At 42.4% G+C, this 19414-nt stretch overlaps 5 non-coding genes across 5 annotated transcripts; all 5 read right to left on the reverse strand.

The window, feature by feature from the left end:
• Positions 1 to 13401: 13401 nt before the first annotated feature.
• On the reverse strand, positions 13402 to 13483 carry trnal-aag (transfer RNA leucine (anticodon AAG)). Its single transcript has one exon. It is a non-coding gene; the product is annotated as a tRNA-Leu (tRNA).
• Positions 13484 to 15006: 1523 nt separating this feature from the next.
• On the reverse strand, positions 15007 to 15088 carry trnal-aag (transfer RNA leucine (anticodon AAG)). The gene has a single exon. It is a non-coding gene; the product is annotated as a tRNA-Leu (tRNA).
• A 784-nt stretch (positions 15089 to 15872) lies between these two features.
• On the reverse strand, positions 15873 to 15954 carry trnal-uag (transfer RNA leucine (anticodon UAG)). The gene has a single exon. It is a non-coding gene; the product is annotated as a tRNA-Leu (tRNA).
• Positions 15955 to 16157: 203 nt separating this feature from the next.
• On the reverse strand, positions 16158 to 16239 carry trnal-aag (transfer RNA leucine (anticodon AAG)). The gene has a single exon. It is a non-coding gene; the product is annotated as a tRNA-Leu (tRNA).
• Positions 16240 to 19163: 2924 nt separating this feature from the next.
• Positions 19164 to 19245, reverse strand: trnal-uag (transfer RNA leucine (anticodon UAG)). The gene has a single exon. It is a non-coding gene; the product is annotated as a tRNA-Leu (tRNA).
• Between the last annotated feature and the right edge of the window lie 169 nt (positions 19246 to 19414).

Below are 19414 nucleotides of genomic sequence, written 5' to 3' on the forward strand. Positions count from 1 at the left end.
ATTTACATGAAGGAGCTGGCAAGTGGATCAGATCGCTGGAAGAAGAGACAATGGGCAAGATTTTGGCCCTTGGAGATGTTAAGGCCCTGCTGGCTAAATGCATGGGAGGAGCTAGGACTAATGAGATCTTACAGGACGCAGGACTACATCAGGCGATTGATTCACCTAGAATGGACGCCAGACCACTGGACCAATGCAGACCAGCGATATGGCAAGTGCTGAGAAAATATTATTAGACCCAAATGGACCCAAAATCACTGAAAGGAGAGCCAATAGGAGACGGAGAAAACCCAATCACCTATGTCCAGAAACAAGCAAGGAAGTGGAAGCAAGAATTGGAGAGAGACCCCGAACATGACCCAGTAATAACAGCACTGTTCAGAACTGCCATTGTGGAAGCCATGCCTGCACCAGTGAAAGCCAAGTTAGAAGATGTGGTGGGACTGACCTCAAAGTCACCTAAATAATTTAGTGACCATGTGGCTCATGCAGTAGAACAACACAGAAAAAATGAGCAGAAGCTGAAAAACCAAGAAAGAGATCTTCAAAGAAAACTAACCCAGTTGCAGCTGGATGAATCAATCAACAAAAAGAAGAAAGTGCAAGCTGCGGTGAAGGAGACAGACGACCCGACTGCCATGATGGCGGCTGTCAACATACCAAGTCAAGCTCCCCAGACTGTCCAGCAAGCACCAAACAACATGAATCAGAATGTGCCCGTCAACTCAGGAAACCCACAGCAACTGGCTGCACCAATTGTAATATACCTTCCTGAACATCAAGACAATAGAAATGGAACAATCCCAGGAAGAGGAAGAGGAAGAGGGAGACAATTTTACAACCAGCAAAGAAACCCTGACCAACCAAGCACCTGTTGGGGATGTAATCAGCCTGGACACACCAAGAGATTCTGCCCAGTTAACCTATGGCCCCAAGATGGGCCCCAGCTAAGACAGCCAGGGCGACAAGGAAATCAAAACCAGCAGTATCAGGTATCTGGCCCCGTCAACCCATGGCGTGGCCCGGACCAAGGATACTAGGGATGCCCAGAGAATCCTACGGGGAGGAGTCAGCTTCCAATGCTGTCATCAAATGCTGACCAAGAACCTATGCTGCGGGTTAAGATAGAGGACAAGATAACACCTATTATGCTTGATACAGGAGCAACATATACCTGCTTGAGCCCAACTTATGCCTCACACCTCCCCAGGTCTGGAAAATATGTAAAGACAGTAGGATTCTCGGGACTAACGCAGCTAATTCCAATGACAACTCCTGTCAGCATAAAAGTCAAAGACTCTGAAATTAAAATTCCTGTGCTAGTATCAGACCAAACACCAGTCAATCTGTTGGGAAGAGATGCAATATGCAAGCTAAATTTACAGATATGGTGCACTCCCCAAGGGATATATATAGATAGTGCAGGTATAAAACAGATGATAGTAATGAGTGAAATGGATCAACAGGAACCACAAGCTAATGCATTTTGGATTGGGAATTTAGATGAGGGACTAAGACAAACACTGGATAGATAGGAAAAGTATATAAAAGAACAATTCCTGAAACCAACCTCACCAGAAACTGAATATCACTGTACAATGATATATGACCCCCTTAGGGATCCAGAACAGGAAAAAGAGTGGTTAGAGAAAACTGAGGGCCAGAAAGTGCATTTAAGATCACACCATATAATTATAGGACCAACAGGGGCAGCACTACAAATTGAAGACAGTGACTTCACCAGAACATGGTTTAGGGTTGATAATTCAGTCCCACATGTGACGTTGTGCGTCATTGAAGGATGTCGGGCAAAAGATCTAGGTCCAATGATCTTAAAAGCTAAGGAAAAACGGTGGGAAGCCACTGAGAACCCCTTTATTTTACAAACACCAGATAAAACACACCTAAAGATTCTATGTGTAACTAATATGATAGGTACCCCAAAACTGGTTGTGGAAACAGAACAACAACATGACTCAATCTCTAAAATGAAGGAATTAATGATAGAAATGGAAGAAAGGGTGCCCCTACAGTTATGGTCTAAGCATGACACAGATGTAGGACTAGTCAAGTCAGCGAACCATGTGAGAATTGCTATTAAACCAGGAGTCCAGCTGCCTAGGAAACAGCAATACCCACTGAAACGCGAAGCAATAGAAGGCATAAGAAAAACAATTGAAGGGTTAATAGAGGCAGGAGTACTAATTGAGACCGCTAGCTATTGCAACACTCCAATTTTACCAGTAGAAAAAGCCAATAAATCTAAGTGGAGACTAGTGCATGACCTAAGGGCAGTGAATGAAGTAGTGGAAGACTGGTCAGCTGAGGTGCCAAACCCACATACGCTTTTGACAAATGTTCCACCTGCTGCTAACTATTTCACTGTGATTGATCTGTGCTCTGCATTTTTCAGCATTCCTCTAGCAGAAGAAAGCAGAAACCTTTTTTCCTTCACTTACCAAGGTAAACAATACACATACACGAGAATGCCCCAAGGATTTAAACACTCACCTCATGTGTTTAACCAAGTTTTAAAACTTGATCTAGAAGACTTAAGACTGGATAGTACATTAATACAGTATGTGGATGATTTGTTGATCTGTTCAACAACGCTGGAACAGTGCCATCAGGACTCCATTAAAGTATTAACCAAATTAGCAGAAGGTGGCCATAAAGCCACAAAAGAGAAATTGCAATACTGCTTGCCTCAAGTAGAGTATCTGGGTCGATTAATTGCACATCAAACAAAGGCAATATCACCCAGCCAATTGGAAGGAATTAGTAAAGCACCCCAACCGCAAACTGTGGGTCAAATGATGACATTTTTGGGAATGACTGGTTTTAGTGCTGATTGGATAGAAGATTATGCAATCAAAACAGCTCCATTGCGGACCATTATGAGACAGGCTGGTCACCAAAATCTTAGAGCACCATTGAAATGGGATCCTGATGCACTGATAGCATTCAGCTCACTCAAAAAAGAATTACAAACAGCCCCATTATTAACGATTCCAAATTATGACAGAACTTTCCATTTGTATGTAGCAGACAGAAAAGAGGGCTTTGCTTCTGCTGTCCTGATGTAGGAGACATGCAGTGGGCGGAAGAAGCAACCCATTGCCCACTATAGCACCAAATTGGACAGTGTAGCCCAAGGCTACCCACCATGTTATCAACAAGGTCTAGCTGCAGTATACTTTGCTTTTGAGAAAGCCTCTGCTGTTACTATGGGCTATCCAGTCATCATCTATACCCATCATAAGATTGCTGAGTTATTGGAACAGGGACGTTTTGTTTTGACACAGGCCAGATGTTTGGCGTACTCCACATTGTTGACTTATCCTGATATAACAATCAAAAGATGTACCACAACAAACCCAGCTAACTTTGTCCCAGTAGAGGGGGAAGGAACACCTCATGAATGTGTTGCTGCCTCTCTAGCATTCACTCGTCTGAGACCAGATTTGGAATCAACACCAATTGTTGATGCAGACGTGGACTACTTTGTAGATGGCTCATGCTTTAGAGATCACTCGGGTAATCATGCTGGTTTTGCTGTTGTACAAAGAGATGGGGACAATTTTACTCCTGTCCTGACACAACGTTGTGAACAGCCTTGTTAAGCACAGTTGGCCGAACTAAAAGCCCTTACGGCAGCATGTCTGCTGGCCAAAAATAAAGCAGCCAACATTTATACGGATTCTGCATACGCCCATGGGGTATGCCATCTTTTCGGTGCAGTATGGAAACAAAGAGGATTCAAAAAGAGTGATGGAACCCCAATCCAACATGGGGACCAAATTACTGCATTGATTAATGCTATGATGTTTCCAGCCAAATTGGCCATCGTCAAATGCCAGGCTCACAAGAAAGGAAATGATTTTGTTATCAAAGGCAATAACGCCGCAGATAGCCAAGCAAAATTGGCTTCTGGGTGTCAATCTGCTGTAATGGCACCATCCGTTTTGATCCAGCCCCTCCCTACTACAGAAAGTATTGCCCAAATGCAGTCCAGAGCTACACCACCTGAAATACACTTATGGCAACAAAGGGGGGCGACTAGAGATGCTAATAATATCTGGAGGTCTCATGAAGGTTTTATGATAGCCCCCACCCCATTGCTTAATATTCTTATACCTGACGCCCACAGTTTTGGACACTGTGGAAGGGGGGAGATTATGAGAAAGATAAAAAGACAAGGATTCTGGTCCCCATACTTACAAACAAGGGTAGATGAATTTCTGAGTGAATGTGAAATTTGCGCACAGAACAATGTAAGAAAAGGAACAACAACTCCAATAGGCTCTATTCCTGTTCCAGAAGCACCCTTTAAGCATCTAGTAATGGATCATGTGGACATGATAAAAGCAGTAATAGGAAAAAGGTACATGTTGGTCATTATAGACAGATTCAGTAGATGGGTGGAAGCAGAACCATCAGCAGAGCAAGGAGCACAGACAGTAATAAAATTTCTGACGAGAGAGGTCATACCAAGATTTGGTATCCCATCCCAGATCAGTTCAGACAATGGGTCTGCTTTTATTCAAAGAACGGTAAAGGCAGTAATACAACAGTTGAGGATCAAGCAGAGACTGGGGTGTGTCTACCATCCTGAGTCACAGGGACTCGTGGAACGGGTCAATGGGACTATTAAGGCCAAAATCAACAAAATTTGTGCGGACACCAGTGTTGTGCAAGTTACTTCCAAACTGTAATACATTATATATTATTTGTTACTGGTATTTAAAAGTAATTCATTACCTTACAATATTACTGTCTCAGAATTGTAATGCGTTACATTACTCCTGTATTACTTTTGAGTTACTTTCACCAAAATAACTATACAGAAGTAGAACTTAACATTCTAAAATGACTAGGGCTGTAACGATATGCGATATGAAACCGAAATCACGACACTCAGATCCACGAACCTGCAGAATGGCGACACACCCCTTCCAACTCCCAGAGTTATCCATACCGTCCAGATCCAATGCTACCACATCTTTAAGTTACTATTAGTATTATTTGAAGTTAACTTAACATTATAAAATATGTAGACCTACACCACAAAACTAGTTGAGGATAAATTATTTAAAATTTGGGAATTCCAGCGTTATGGACATGACATTTGCAGACTTGCAGTCAAAACTTATATATAAATTCTCAGAAAATGCATTAATACCAACATATCGAAACGTCTGTTTATCCATAGGCTCCTCCCAGAAGGGAGTCCAGACATTAGAAAAAATATCAGTCTACACATGCGTTTTATATTTAATATTAGGGAAATCGACAGTCATGTGTGACAAAAAAAAATCTTTAACTTTTAGGAGGCAACGATTTTTTTTGTTGTAATTCTGTGAATTACACTGCGCAAATCTAATGAAGAAGGGTTGGCTCTCCACAGAACATAAAATATTCATTTTATTTTATTTTTCGTGTTCGCATTTATGAGGAAAAAACAATGTTACAGACGTGACAGTTCTCCGTTACGGACGCGACCGCTATGAAGCGGCACTAAAAGACTGCTTTAAAACTTTCACAGACACCTTACACAGAAGACACGAAGCCTTTCTTTAAAGTGAATTTCGTTTTGTATTAATTGTACGGACCTGAAAAATATATCGAAATGTCTACTTGTAAACAGAACAATTCAAAACGAAAGAAAACAGACTGCTCTGCTTATGAAATGAAATGTGCATTTCTCTCTGGTGCATCACTAGCCTACTGCGAAGATCGCGAGTCAGCATCGTCAACTTCATCTTGACTTTATTAATAAACAATCAACATGTCTCCTTGCTATATTTGACATATTCATAATCATTGCTTTTGCCGGTTCTTTGTGACAGCTTTTAGGTGCTTTATCGGCAGCGCGCCGCCGCCCTTACATGAACGCGTCACCATCGCATCAAAAACATGATTGCGTGATGAAAACATGAAAAATGCCACATAAACATAGGCTAACTGTTTAGAAAGAAAACACAGAACGAATAGCCTAATGCGCATACGTCCATCTCGCGAATGTAGTCTTCTTAATGCCACCTTCACCATTAGCCGCTTTTCCTCTGGCCAGCGCGAGCACAGAGGCCGAAATCATACCTCACGGCACTCCTGTAAAAAATAAATCGCTATACAAATATATCAGACGCTGCCATTTAGTCTTTAATTACAGACTTGGACACCACACGCGGCTATTGACTGACCACGAACAGGTAATTTAGCCAACTTGCATCTTTCATTAGTAAATGTCTGGCGGTAAAAGTTATTAAATTAAAACTAAAAGTCTGTTGTAACGCAAGCCTTACCGAACATGTACCGAGTAAAATATTACTGAAAATTGATTAGTAATGCCTTACACTACTGCGTTACAGCAAAACGTAATATGTTACTGTAATGCATTACTTTTGTAACGCGTTACTCCCAACACTGGCGGACACTAAGCTTAATTGGGTAGATGCGTTGCCACTCGCACTGATGAGCTATCGAATGCAAACCAACAGGATCACTAATCTGACCCCCCATGAAATGTTGACTGGGAGACCAATGCCTGTGCCTCATTTGAGAGGACCTTATGACGGGCCACCGTTAGAACAGTTACAATTGGAATTAAGGACATATATGAGACAATTGACTGCTATACATGAAGCTATTCATTCACAGGAACAAAACAGGGGACCCAGAGAAGAGGAAGAAGTTCCCTGTCTGGTGGTACCTGGAGACCAGGTATACCTAAGAGTCTTTAGGAGAAGGTGGAATGAGCCACGAAGAGAGGGACCTTATACTGTAGTAAGAGCAACCCCCCCAGCAGTACAGTTAGAGGGCAGCACAACCTGGTATCATTTGAATCATTGCACCCGAGTCCCAAGGCTGAGACCTAGAAGGCAAGAGGAGGAAATAGATAGTCAGGAAGGGAGTCAAGAGGAGATAGCTCAAGATGCCCCAGAAGAGCAGGGAACTGAAAGTGAAGATATTAACATTGATGAACCTCATTCTAGGGAGACTGAACACGCTGAGCCAAGGGAGGAAATGCCGGAGCGGAATGATGGACAGCCTTCAGAGGACCTGGAGCCTGAAGGTGAGAGAGCTCCTAGTATTGGTCTTTCTGGTGATACACCTCATGCAGCAGCTTCCCCAGACACAATGCCTCCAGGCGAACAATCCCCTGGAGAAGGACCCTCTGCTGATGAACCATACAACTTTGTCACACTCAACCTCCAAGACATCGGCATCCCAGGAATCGACCTCCCAGAAAATGACTTCCCAGACATTGACCTCCCAGAAATTAATCCCCCAGACACTGAATTACCAGACCTCTCAAGCTTTGAGTGGGATAAGCCACCCTGACTCAACCAACACAAGGTAACAAAGCACGCAGACATAATGTAAAAAGATCCCTGCAGAAAGCTATGACTATTCATGAAGATTATCCCCAAACTGAAGTTGATTTGGAAGTAAAACTACAAAAAGAAAAACTGTTGGATGATGCCTATCATAATGAATGGTATAAATGGGCAGTGTATACTGTAAGACAGGTAAAACAAGGCACATGTGTATTATGCTCACCCTCACCTTTGAAGAAGTTAAGAATAGTACCAAACCAATATGACTACATGCAGTGTGCCAGATTTAATTCACAATATTGTAACAGAACTGGACATGTAATTCCATACTGTCCAGCTGAGTGCCTGGCCATGTTAGGGAACCACTATTATCAAAGATTTTATAACCAGGAGGGTTGGGGAAGTGCATGCAAGGAGCTTGACGTAAGAATAGATAAAGCCAATTAGGAGACCCCACAAAATTACATTCTGGATAAAACATTGGAGTATGAATGTTTTAACAAAACTATGGGCTATCGAAATGTAGGAACCTTTCAAGGTAAATGTGCTATAATTTGGCACCTGGATTATGAGATGTACAACGAGATGAACGTATATAAATCCTCTAGCTCAATATATGCCACAGCAACAATAAATAAAAACATGTCTGTAACAGGTGCTCATGAAAACTGCGAGAATGCTACCTTATCCTTTCCCCTGATTGGACCACTTGAAAATCAAACTGAAGCAGTAGCTGATTTCTTTTGGCTATGTGGGGGTAAACGACTAAGAGCCACCCTAGTTGATTGGAAAGGACTCTGTGCCAGGGTGAGGCTAGCTCAAGGAATAGGAATTGTAAACTGGGATCTCAATGAGGAAGAAACGATAGAAAAGTTGAGTAGACATAAGCACAGAGCTAAGAGAGCTTATACCCCAGATCCCAATGTTAAAATTGATGCAATTGGACAGCCTAGAGGAATACCACATGAATTTAAGGCTAGGGATGAAATAAAGTCAGGGTTTGAATCATTTCTTCTATGGGTACCTGTTAATAAGAATACTGAATGTATAAATTACATATACTACAATCAGCAAAGATTTATTAATTATACGGATGATGCACTTGAGGCGCTAGGCCAACAATTAAAAGCCACCAGCAAAATGACATGGCAAAATAGGCAAGCCCTGAATTGGTTATTGGCAGATAAAGGAGGAGTATGTGTAATGTTTGGGACTGACTGCTGCACATTTATTCCTAATAACACAGCCCCCGATGGAACTTTCACTAGGGCTATGAAGAAACTGAAGGCGCTAAGACAAGAGGCTGCTGAAAATGCGGGAAGGGACAGAAATATTGGATACTGGTTTGATTCTTTGTTTGGAGCCTGGGCAGAGTGGCTGATTAAGGTGGAGATAATAATAGTTGTGGTTGTTGTTGTTGCTCTTCTGCTGTTCTGTTGCGTTATACCTTTTCTCAGATCCATGTTGGCCACTTTAGCTGCTCAGTCAATGACCCGAGCCAAGCAGATGATCAATGTGTCAGAGACAGAGTTGACATTGGATGCAACTCAGGAGTCTATCCTATTGGACCAGCCCTGGATGAGTTAGATGAGTTCTAATGAAAAAAGGTAAAAGGACTGGGGGTACCTGTTAATTTTGTTATAAGGTTTTTGACTTTGTTTTTTGACAAGAGAGGGAGTTAGAAAACTCTGTCTTTCTTTTTGGGGGTAAAAATAGGAAGCTTGTTAGAACATGCATGGGTAGAGTAGGGAGTTAGTAAGATGGGCAGTTATGCATTTATTTTAAGGGCCCCCGTCCTGTATATCCTATACTTATAATCATGTTAAGATATGTTTTTATATAATCACACTGCTGTCACAAATTTTAATGCAAGACTGAAGGGAAATAGAAGGTTAGAAACAGAACATTACCCGTTGTATGAGGTGATGTAATTGTATGCAAAAGAAATGAGAGTGTTTTTGTTATTTTTAGATCACTTTATCCACCTTTTTACATATATGGGCATATTACAGTAACAAAACGTAGAAGCCTTGACATTGTGTGCATTTAGACTACTGGAACTGTTGTATATAAGATGTAAAAGAGGAATTATTTGCAAGCGCGGTCATCTACTGTTGTTTCAACAAAGGGCAGACTCAACTGGTGGTTTAAAAACCCGCTGTCTGCTCCAACACCAGATAGCGCCCTAGGCACTGCCAGGGCACCTCTGGCAACGGTGTAGCAACCCAGATAGCGCCACGGGCCACCAGGAAGCGGCTGCATGGTTCCTCTGGCATCGTGGGACAATTGTAACTTCGAGACTATACACTGTATGATGAATACACTGAATGTTTGAAGCTGCTTTGTCCATATAGAGAATGATGGTTTGACAGGAAGGCGAGATCTTTTACTCCACTCCAGACAAATGGGGGTGGAGATGTTTGGTCTCACTCTTCCTCCCGGGTGTACCTCTGTGATAACAGGTCTATTGGTAGAATGACTGGATGGTCTAAATTGATCATATTGGTAGGATATGAAAGAGACCTGCTCATGGAGATACATCCTGGGAAAATTGAAGGTGGGACTGGAGTTAGTCCCAAAGCGGGGATGTGTTGGAGAATTCTGTTACCCCTCCTCTATCTGATGCTCAAGTCTGAATGCTGTAATGCTGAGCAACAGTAGGCCATAGGTAGGGTGACCAGAATTCCCGTTTTTCCCGGGACAGTCCCGTATTTCAACTCTAATTTTAGTGTCCCGACTTATTATGAAAAAATCATGTTTTGTCCCGTATTTCATCGTTAATATATATTTTAGGTTTTTTATTTTATTTTATTTTTTCCTGAGTGATAGCGCGAGTACTCTTCGAAATAGCCTAATAATAAAACTAACAAATCACCTCATATATTTTCCTCATAGAGAAAACATTTTTCCATCCAATAAGAGAAGGCAGAAGGACAATTCCATCCAATCACAATTCACTCAATCAACTTGCATTTAGTGAAGGCGGAATCCGACGTCACAGTTAAGTGTATACGAGACGAGAGCAAACGGATAAGCTTGACTCAGGTGCAAAGATGTCAAAGAAGCATACATGTACATTTAATGAGGATCTTCAAAAAGAGTTTAAATTTCTCAAAAGAGAGTCACTATCAGAGGCAAGTAAATTAAGATGCGACATTTGCGGGGCTCGCTTTTCCATTGCTCACGGAGGCCGAGCCGACATTACGCAGCATATGCACACAAAAAAGCACATGGACGCTGCTAAAAGTAAGTGTGCTACTCCAAGTGTCAGCAAATTTTTTGTGAAGCAAAGTTGCGAATCTGATAAAGTGCATGCAAGTGAAGGACTTTTTGCATACCATTCTGTTATTCATGGCCATAGTTTTCGGTCAGCTGACTGCACTGCAAAATTGATCAAGAAATTGTATGATCCGAAATTTTCTTCTGCTCGCACTAAATCTGAGGCTATAATATGCAACGTTCTTGGTCCTTTGTCAGAGGAAGAAGTTCAGCATGATTTGGACAAGTGCTCCTGTGTCACATTAACTGTGGATGCATCCAACCACAAAGACATTAAATTGTTTCCTGTGCTTGTGCGATACTTCAAGCCACTAGAGGGTGTAAAGGTCAAGATAATTGAATTTTCATCTCTGCCAGGTGAGACATCTGATTTGCAAACTGCCTACATTTCCCATGTCATTGAAAAACATGGCCTTGATCAGAAAATAGTTGCACTTTGTGCTGATAACACTAACACAAACTTTGGTGGTGTTAAAAGAGCTGGTAAAGGCAATATCTGGAGAAAGCTGCAAATGCAGCTAGGAAGGGATATTCTGGGCATTGGCTGTAATGCACACATCATCCACAATACCCTGCAAACAGCAGTGGATTGCTTACCAATTGATTTGGAGTGTTTTGCTGTGAAGGTATACAAATACTTTCATATCTATACAGTGCGCGTAAGGGAGCTCAAGGAGTTTTGTGACTTTGTACAGCTGGACTATCAAAAATTACTGCAGCATGGTAGCACACGTTTCCTCTCTCTTGGTCCAGCTCTTGAATGAATTCTGCACCTTTTTGATGGTCTACGTGCATACTTTCTTTCTCAAGAAAAGTGGCCAAAGTTTCTAAAAGACACATTCAGCAGCCCTTGCACAAAACTTTGGCATGGATTTGCACTTAAGCAAACTGCAGCTTTCCATCGTGCACTGGCGACAGTAGAGCAAGAAAATATATCTGCCACAGAAGTGGCTTTGCACATTTATGATCTGAGAAATGTCTTGCAGGCCAGGCTGGAGGAATCATTCATTCCCTCTGACATCAAAACAGTTAGACACCCTTGTTGAAGCTGGTGACATAAAAGCTGGTGATTTTTATTGTGCAGTGAGAAGCTTTTACTCAGCATCAGTGGATTACCTTGACAATTGGAGCTGCTCACTGGAGAATACAAGAGAACTAGAGTGGGTCCTACTGAGAAGTGTTCCAGAATGGAGAGACATTCAGAGCAGCCTCAGCAAGTTCTACTCAAGAATACCTGCTCTCACATCAGTTGACGAAACCATGCTCTTTGATGAGTGGGCCTGTGCTAAAAACATTGTCACTTGTCACATCACTGAGTGGAACAAAAACAAGGTGGCTGTGTCTGATAGATGGACAGACGTGTTTAGTGAGATGGGGAGCAAGTCACTCAACTTTGGAGTCTTATCTTTGGCTGTGGAGTTTGTTTTATGCCTGCCTGGTACATATGCACCTGTGGAGCGTGTGTTCTCGTTAATGAATGCATCATGGACGGATGAAAAATCTCGACTGAGTGTAACAACAATGAAGGCAATGCTTTTCGTACGAATTAATTTCGGACTGGACTGCTCCGCATTTTATGATAAACTCTTAAAAGACAAGCGCACGCTGGCAAAAATTGGTTCCAGTGAAAAATACAAAACAGCAACAGTGAATGATGCTGTTGAACCATCTTGTTCCCACTGATCTGCAATTTTATGTAAGTCTACATTTATTTTTTTACATAACTAACAATATTATTAAGTGTAAATACTTGTATGTGTGCAGTAGGTGTTGTGGGTCTATGGGTCCTGTGTCTGTCCCGTATTCCACTCTGAGAAATCTGGTCACCCTAGCCATAGGGCAATGTAGAGTTGGAAAAGTACCTTTAATGCATAGATGACGTTGGTGCAAGGTACAGGAAAGTACTAAAAAACATATATGATGTAATATTTTTAAAAAAAACTATACATGTGATACTCCGCCACCAATAGAAATAAGGCCTCGGAGCATGTGATCTTAATGGTGGCGTGATACCAAGGAGGAGCAATGTGTAAGAGATAACGGTACAAACACTAATTGGACACTGGCGATAAGAAAGATGTATAAAATCTATGTTTCAACCACTGTAAGATCAGATGATTCAGCTGACCATCTCACTTTGTTGAATTGCTCAATAAAGTTCTTCTTCTGAGACCTGGAACTTCGACTCTGAAAACTTTTTGAAGACTAACTCCTACTAGACTCTGAAAAACTACTGATCAGGACCAGAGACCAGCAATTAGCCACGACAGTAGCTGTCAGTTCACCAAAAACTCTCAGTCCTGCCGATCGACTGTCCTGCACAGAGCAGGATTGGGCACCCCTGTGTGCTATACATTATTATTATATTTAAATTAATTTTGGAAGTGTCATTATAATAATTGCAAGTTATTGTTGTCTCTGATTCAAGAGGATGCATATTTTCAGCTGCTTTTGCACCTTTTCAGAGCACACTTTAGGTGTCTGGCCCTCATTAAAACCTCTGCTGGCAGCAGTGGGATTCGAACCCACGCCCCCGAAGAGACTGGAGCCTAAATCCAGCGCCTTAGACGCCTCGGCCAAGCTTGTTTGGCCACTCTAGTGGGCCATTCTCTGGCCATTAAATTTCAGAAATACAGAAATTGTTGGGTGTGGACCTTCATCGTCAGGCTCTGAAGCCCGCCGAGTTCGGCCAAGGAAAGCAAAATCTTGAGTTTTGAAGAGACTGGGAGCAAGCAGTGTCACTTCTCCAGTCTTTTCACAGGTGCCTTCTAAAATGCAGACTTGGCAGCGGTGGGATTTGAACCCACGCCCCCGAAGAGACTGGAACCTTAATCCAGCACCTTAGACCGCTCGGCCACGCTACCTTGTGAGAATGCCTTCCGTGGGCCAATTTCGCCAATTTTTTTCTTTTAGTGTCTCACTTCTCCATAGTTAAATCAGTTGAAATTCTTCATGCTTTGAAGGAGCTCCTCGACAGGTGGAAATGCCTACTAAGTAGAGGGGGGACGCAGTTACACTCTTGGAGGCCCCCCTCCCTGCAGATTGCAATTCCATCTCTAATCAAACACAACTGATTTACCTAATCAAAGCCTAATCGAATTTCCTAATCAAAGCTCGGCCATGCTACCTTGTGAGAATGCCTTCCGTGGGCCATTTTCGCCAATTTTTTCTTTTTGTGTCTCACTTCTCCATAGTTAAATCAGTTGAAATTCTTCATGCCTTGAAGGAGCTCCTCGACAGGTGGAAATGCCTACTAAGTAGAGGGGGGACGCAGTTACACTCTTGGAGGCCCCCCTCCCTGCAGATTGCAGTTCCATCTCTAATCAAACACAACTGAATTACCTAATCAAAGCCTAATCGAATTACCTAATCAAAGCTCGGCCACGCTACCTTGTGAGAATGCCTTCCGTGGGCCATTTTCACCAATTTTTTCTTTTTGTGTCTCACTTCTCCATAGTTAAATCAGTTGAAATTCTTCATGCCTTGAAGGAGCTCCTCGACAGGTGGAAATGCCTACTAAGTAGAGGGGAATTACCTAATCAAAGCCTAATCGAATTACCTAATCAAAGCTCGGCCACGCTACCTTGTGAGAATGCCTTCCGTGGGCCATTTTCACCAATTTTTTCTTTTTGTGTCTCACTTCTCCATAGTTAAATCAGTTGAAATTCTTCATGCCTTGAAGGAGCTCCTCGACAGGTGGAAATGCCTACTAAGTAGAGGGGGGACGCAGTTACACTCTTGGAGGCCCCGCTCCCTGCAGATTGCAATTCCATCTCTAATCAAACACAACTGAATTACCTGATCAAAGCCTTTGGGACATACTCCAAAATGGCAGCCAGATGTGTCGCAGTTAAACTCAAAATCAAGAGGTAGCTGTCAGTTCACCAAAAACTCTCAGTCCTGCCGATCGACTGTCCTGCACAGAGCAGGATTGGGCACCCCTGTGTGCCATACATTATTATTATATTTAAATTCATTTTGGAAGTGTCATTATAATAATTGCAAGTTATTGTTGTCTCTGATTTTAGAGGGTGCATATTTTCAGCTGCTTTTGCACCTTTTCAGAACACACTTTAGGTGTCTGGCCCTCATTAAAACCTCTGCTGGCAGCAGTGGGTTTTGAACCCACGCCCCCAAAGAGAGTGGAGCCTAAATCCAGCGCCTTAGACCCCACGGCCATGCTACCCCGGCTTGGTTACTCTAGTGGGCCATTTTCTGCCCATTAAATTTCAGAAATAGAGAAATTGTTGGGTGTGGACCTTCATCGTCAGGCTCTGAAGCCCGCCGAGTTCGGCCAAGGAAAGCAAAATCTTGAGTTTTGAAGAGACTGGGAGCAAGCAGTGTCACTTCTCCAGTCTTTTCACAGGTGCCTTCTAAAATGCAGACTTGGCAGCGGTGGGATTTGAACCCACGCCCCCGAAGAGACTGGAGCCTTATTCCAGCGCCTTACACCGCTCGGCCACACTACCTTGCAAGAATGCTTTGCGTGGGCCATTTTCGCCAATTTTTTCTTTTAGTGTCTCACTTCTCCATAGTTAAATCAGTTGAAATTCTTCATGCCTTGAAGGAGCTCCTCGACAGGTGGAAATGCCTACTAAGTAGAGGGGGGACGCAGTTACACTCTTGGAGGCCCCCCTCCCTGCAGATTGCAATTCCATCTCTAATCAAACACAACTGAATTACCTAATCAAAGCCTAATCGAATTACCTAATCAAAGCTCGGCCACGCTACCTTGTGAGAATGCCTTCCGTGGGCCATTTTCGCCATTTTTTTCTTTTAGTGTCTCACTTCTCCATAGTTAAATCAGTTGAAATTCTTCATGCCTTGAAGGAGCTCCTCGACAGGTGGAAAGGCCTACTAAGTAAAGGGGGGATGCAGTTACACTCTTGGAGGCAACCCTCCCTGCTGATTGCAATTCCATCTCTAATCAAACACAACTGAATTACCTAATCAAAGCATTTGGGCCATACTCAAAAATGGCAGCCAGATGTGTCTCAGTTAAACTCAAAATCAAGAGGTAGCTGTCAGTTCACCAAAAACTCTCAGTCCTGCCGATCGACTGTCCTGCACAGAGCAGGATTGGACACCCCTGTGTGCTATACATTATTATTATATTAAAAATTCATTTTTGAAGTGTCATTATAATAATTGCAAGTTATTGTTGTCTCTGATTTTAGAGGGTGCATATTTTCAGCTGCTTTTGCACCATTTCAGAGCACACTTTAGGTGTCTGGCCCTCATTAAAACCTCTGCTGGCAGCGGTGGGATTCGAAACCACGCCCCTGAAGAGACTGGAGCCTAAATCCATCGCCTTAGACCCCTCGGCCACGCTACCCCGGCTTGGGTACTCCAGTGGGCCATTCTCTGGCCATTAAATTTCAGAAATAGAGAAATTGTTGGGTGTGGACCTTCATCGTCAGGCTCTGAAGCCCGCCGAGTTCGGCCAAGGAAAGCAAAAACGGCTGAGTTTTGAAGAGACTGGGAGCAAGCAGTGTCACTTCTCCAGTCTTTTCACAGGTGCCTTCTAAAATGCAGACTTGGCAGCGGTGGGATTTGAACCCACGCCCCCGAAGAGACTGGAGCCTTAATCCAGCACCTTAGACCGCTCGGCCACGCTACCTTTTAAGAATGCTTTCTGTGGGCCATTTTCGCCAATTTTTTCTTTTAGTGTCTCACTTCTCCATAGTTAAATCAGTTGAAATTCTTCATGCCTTGAAGGAGCTCCTCGACAGGTGGAAATGCCTACTAAGTAGAGGGGGGACGCAGTTACACTCTTGGAGGCCCCCCTCCCTGCAGATTGCAATTCCATCTCTAATCAAACACAACTGAATTACCTAATCAAAGCCTAATCGAATTACCTAATCAAAGCTCGGCCACGCTACCTTGTGAGAATGCCTTCCGTGGGCCATTTTCGCCAATTTTTTCTTTTTGTGTCTCACTTCTCCATAGTTAAATCAGTTGAAGTTCTTCATGCCTTGAAGGAGCTCCTCGACAGGTGGAAATGCCTACTAAGTAGAGGGGGGACGCAGTTACACTCTTGCAGTGTTAATTTCGTTGACGAAAATAACGACGAAAATTATTCGTCAACGACATTTTTTCACAGACGAAAACGAGACGATAACTAAATAAAACCTAGTTTTGAATGACAAAGACTATGACGAAAATCTATTGACATTTTCGTCAATGAATAAAAACTAGACGAAAATGTTAGATAGTGACGATTTGGGAAGCGATCCGTCAGATGTCCTCCGTGTGTGGTAGATGCGCACATTTGTAGGCTACTGTAATGTGATCTACCCCGCGGTCATAAAACGTTAAAAAATGTGAACGTCTGGGAGAATGAGTAGAGCAGACATATAGATCTCTGAATAAGAGTGACGATGCAAAAAAGAGCTCTATTCGGTGCGGTTTTCTTTGCGCACACACCTAACCCGAAGCGTGCAGTCATGCACAATACACCTACAGCGCGCGAGTAGGCTACTGAATTGAGCTCTCTTTCGTGTCTGAATGGAGAAATACACAACAGTATGTCTAAATGTCCTTTTTGGAGAGTATTCATGTAAACTATGCTGGTTATGTCTTAAACTGTGAGGGTGCTTCTCAATATCCCTCCTCACCTCCTCGCTCCTCTGTCCTCCATCCTATGACCCGGAAACCAATCAAGCACAGCCATCTAGAAGGACATTTCAATTCTCTAATTGCACCGCGAGGAGTCGAGGATCGAGAAGTGATGAGGCTTTCGGAGGAGTTATGAGCGAGGATACACAGGTGTATCCTATGCGGAAGTGTTTTATTGACTAAATGTGACGCACGTTTACATTCTCCTCCCCCTTCACATCGGTCACAATCTTTTTAATTTATTTAATTTATAATTTATAATTTACCTTTGCAGTTTATATAAACCACACATATCACATATTTCAACAGGGTATCTTGCTTTATTATTATTCATTATGAATTTGTTAAATAAACAAACTTCAACAACATAAGGGCAGATCCTTTGAGCGCTGCTGATGACGCTGTGAAATGACGCTCGAGTGATCAAGTATTCCAATGTATAAAAAAAGCTTTCATTTCGATTCCTCCGTCCTCATTTTCTTTCCTTGCGTCCTTCCCTCACAACCTACAGGGGAGGAGATGAGGAGCTAGGAAAGGAAGCGAGGAAAGGAAACGAGGATGCATAAATAAGAAATGAGAAGCACCCTGAGTGTGTCGGATGTGCATCAGTGCAATTGTATCCGCATGTCATTGGACATGATCCGACGTCTTAAAGTGACAGTGGCAATAAACCTAATGCGGTCCGTGTCCTTAATTTTGATCAAGCAACAAAAGAAAAAGAGAAAAGCATTCACTGTTTGTTAATAGCTTTAATAAGGATTAATTATATTTAATTCATACAAATAAATATGTCTGCTTGAAAGAATAAAGAATGATGTGTAAGTAGTTATAAGGAATGAATATATCATTCATTGTAAAGAAGACTGTGTTGTACTTTAGGAAAAGTGGTTTTATTTCATTTTAAGATATTTTTTAAGTAACAGCAGTTAAATCTGTATCTGTATTGCATGTTCAAACTTAAAAATCATTCATATTAATAGGTTAATAGATGTTTTCTCCGGGAGTATATGGGTTTGGAAATTTTAGAGAAATTCTAAATTAATGCATTACAATTGAACTAAACCCATTATATTTTAGGCGACTAAATCTACTGTAGATTTAGTCGACTAAAATGTTATTGTATTTCGTCGACTAAAACTAGACTAAAACTAAAACAATTCAGATGACTAAAATATGACTAAAACTAAATGGCATTTTAGTCAAAAGACTAAGACTAAAACTAAATCAAAATTTGCTGACAAAATTAACACTGCACTCTTGGAGGCCCCCCTCCCTGCAGATTGCAATTTCATCTCTAATCAAACACAACTGAATTACCTAATCAAAGCCTAATCGAATTACCTAATCAAAGCTCGGCCACGCTACCTTGTGAGAATGCCTTCCGTGGGCCATTTTCGCCAATTTTTTCTTTTTGTGTCACACTTCTCCATAGTTAAATCAGTTGAAATTCTTCATGCCTTGAAGGAGCTCCTCGACAGGTGGAAATGCCTACTAAGTAGAGGGGGGACGCAGTTACACTCTTGGAGGCCCCCCTCCCTGCAGATTAAAATTCCATCTCTAATCAAACACAACTGAATTACCTGATCAAAGCCTTTGGGCCATACTCCAAAATGGCAGCCAGATGTGTCGCAGTTAAACTCAAAATCAAGAGGTAGCTGTCAGTTCACCAAAAACTCTCAATGAGTCAAATTTGCAAACTCCATTGACAAGGGGTGCCCAGTCCTGCCGATGGACTGTTCTGCACAAAGCAGGATTGGGGACCCCTGTGTGCTATACATTATTATTATATTTAAATTCATTTTGGAAGTGTCATTATAAGAATTGCAAGTTATTGTTGTCTCTGATTCAAGAAGGTGTATGTTTTCAGCTGCTTTAGCACCTTTTCAGAGGACACTTTAGGTGTCTGGCCCTCATTAAAACCTCTGCTGGCAGCGGTGGGATTCAAACCCACGCCCCCAAAGAGACTGGAGCCTAAATCCAGCGCCTTGGACCACTCGGCCACGCTACCCCGGCTTGGCTACTCTAGTGGGCCATTTTCTGGCCATTAAATTTCAGAAATAGAGAAATTGTTGGGTGTGGACCTTCATCGTCAGGCTCTGAAGCCCGCCGAGTTAGGCCAAGGAAAGCAAAAACGGCTGAGTTTTGAAGAGACTGGGAGCAAGCAGTGTCACTTCTCC

This window comes from Siphateles boraxobius, unplaced genomic scaffold (assembly GCF_051911475.1).
Source record: "Siphateles boraxobius isolate OS27281-9 unplaced genomic scaffold, OSU_SipBor_1 12, whole genome shotgun sequence".
NCBI lineage: Eukaryota > Metazoa > Chordata > Actinopteri > Cypriniformes > Leuciscidae > Siphateles > Siphateles boraxobius.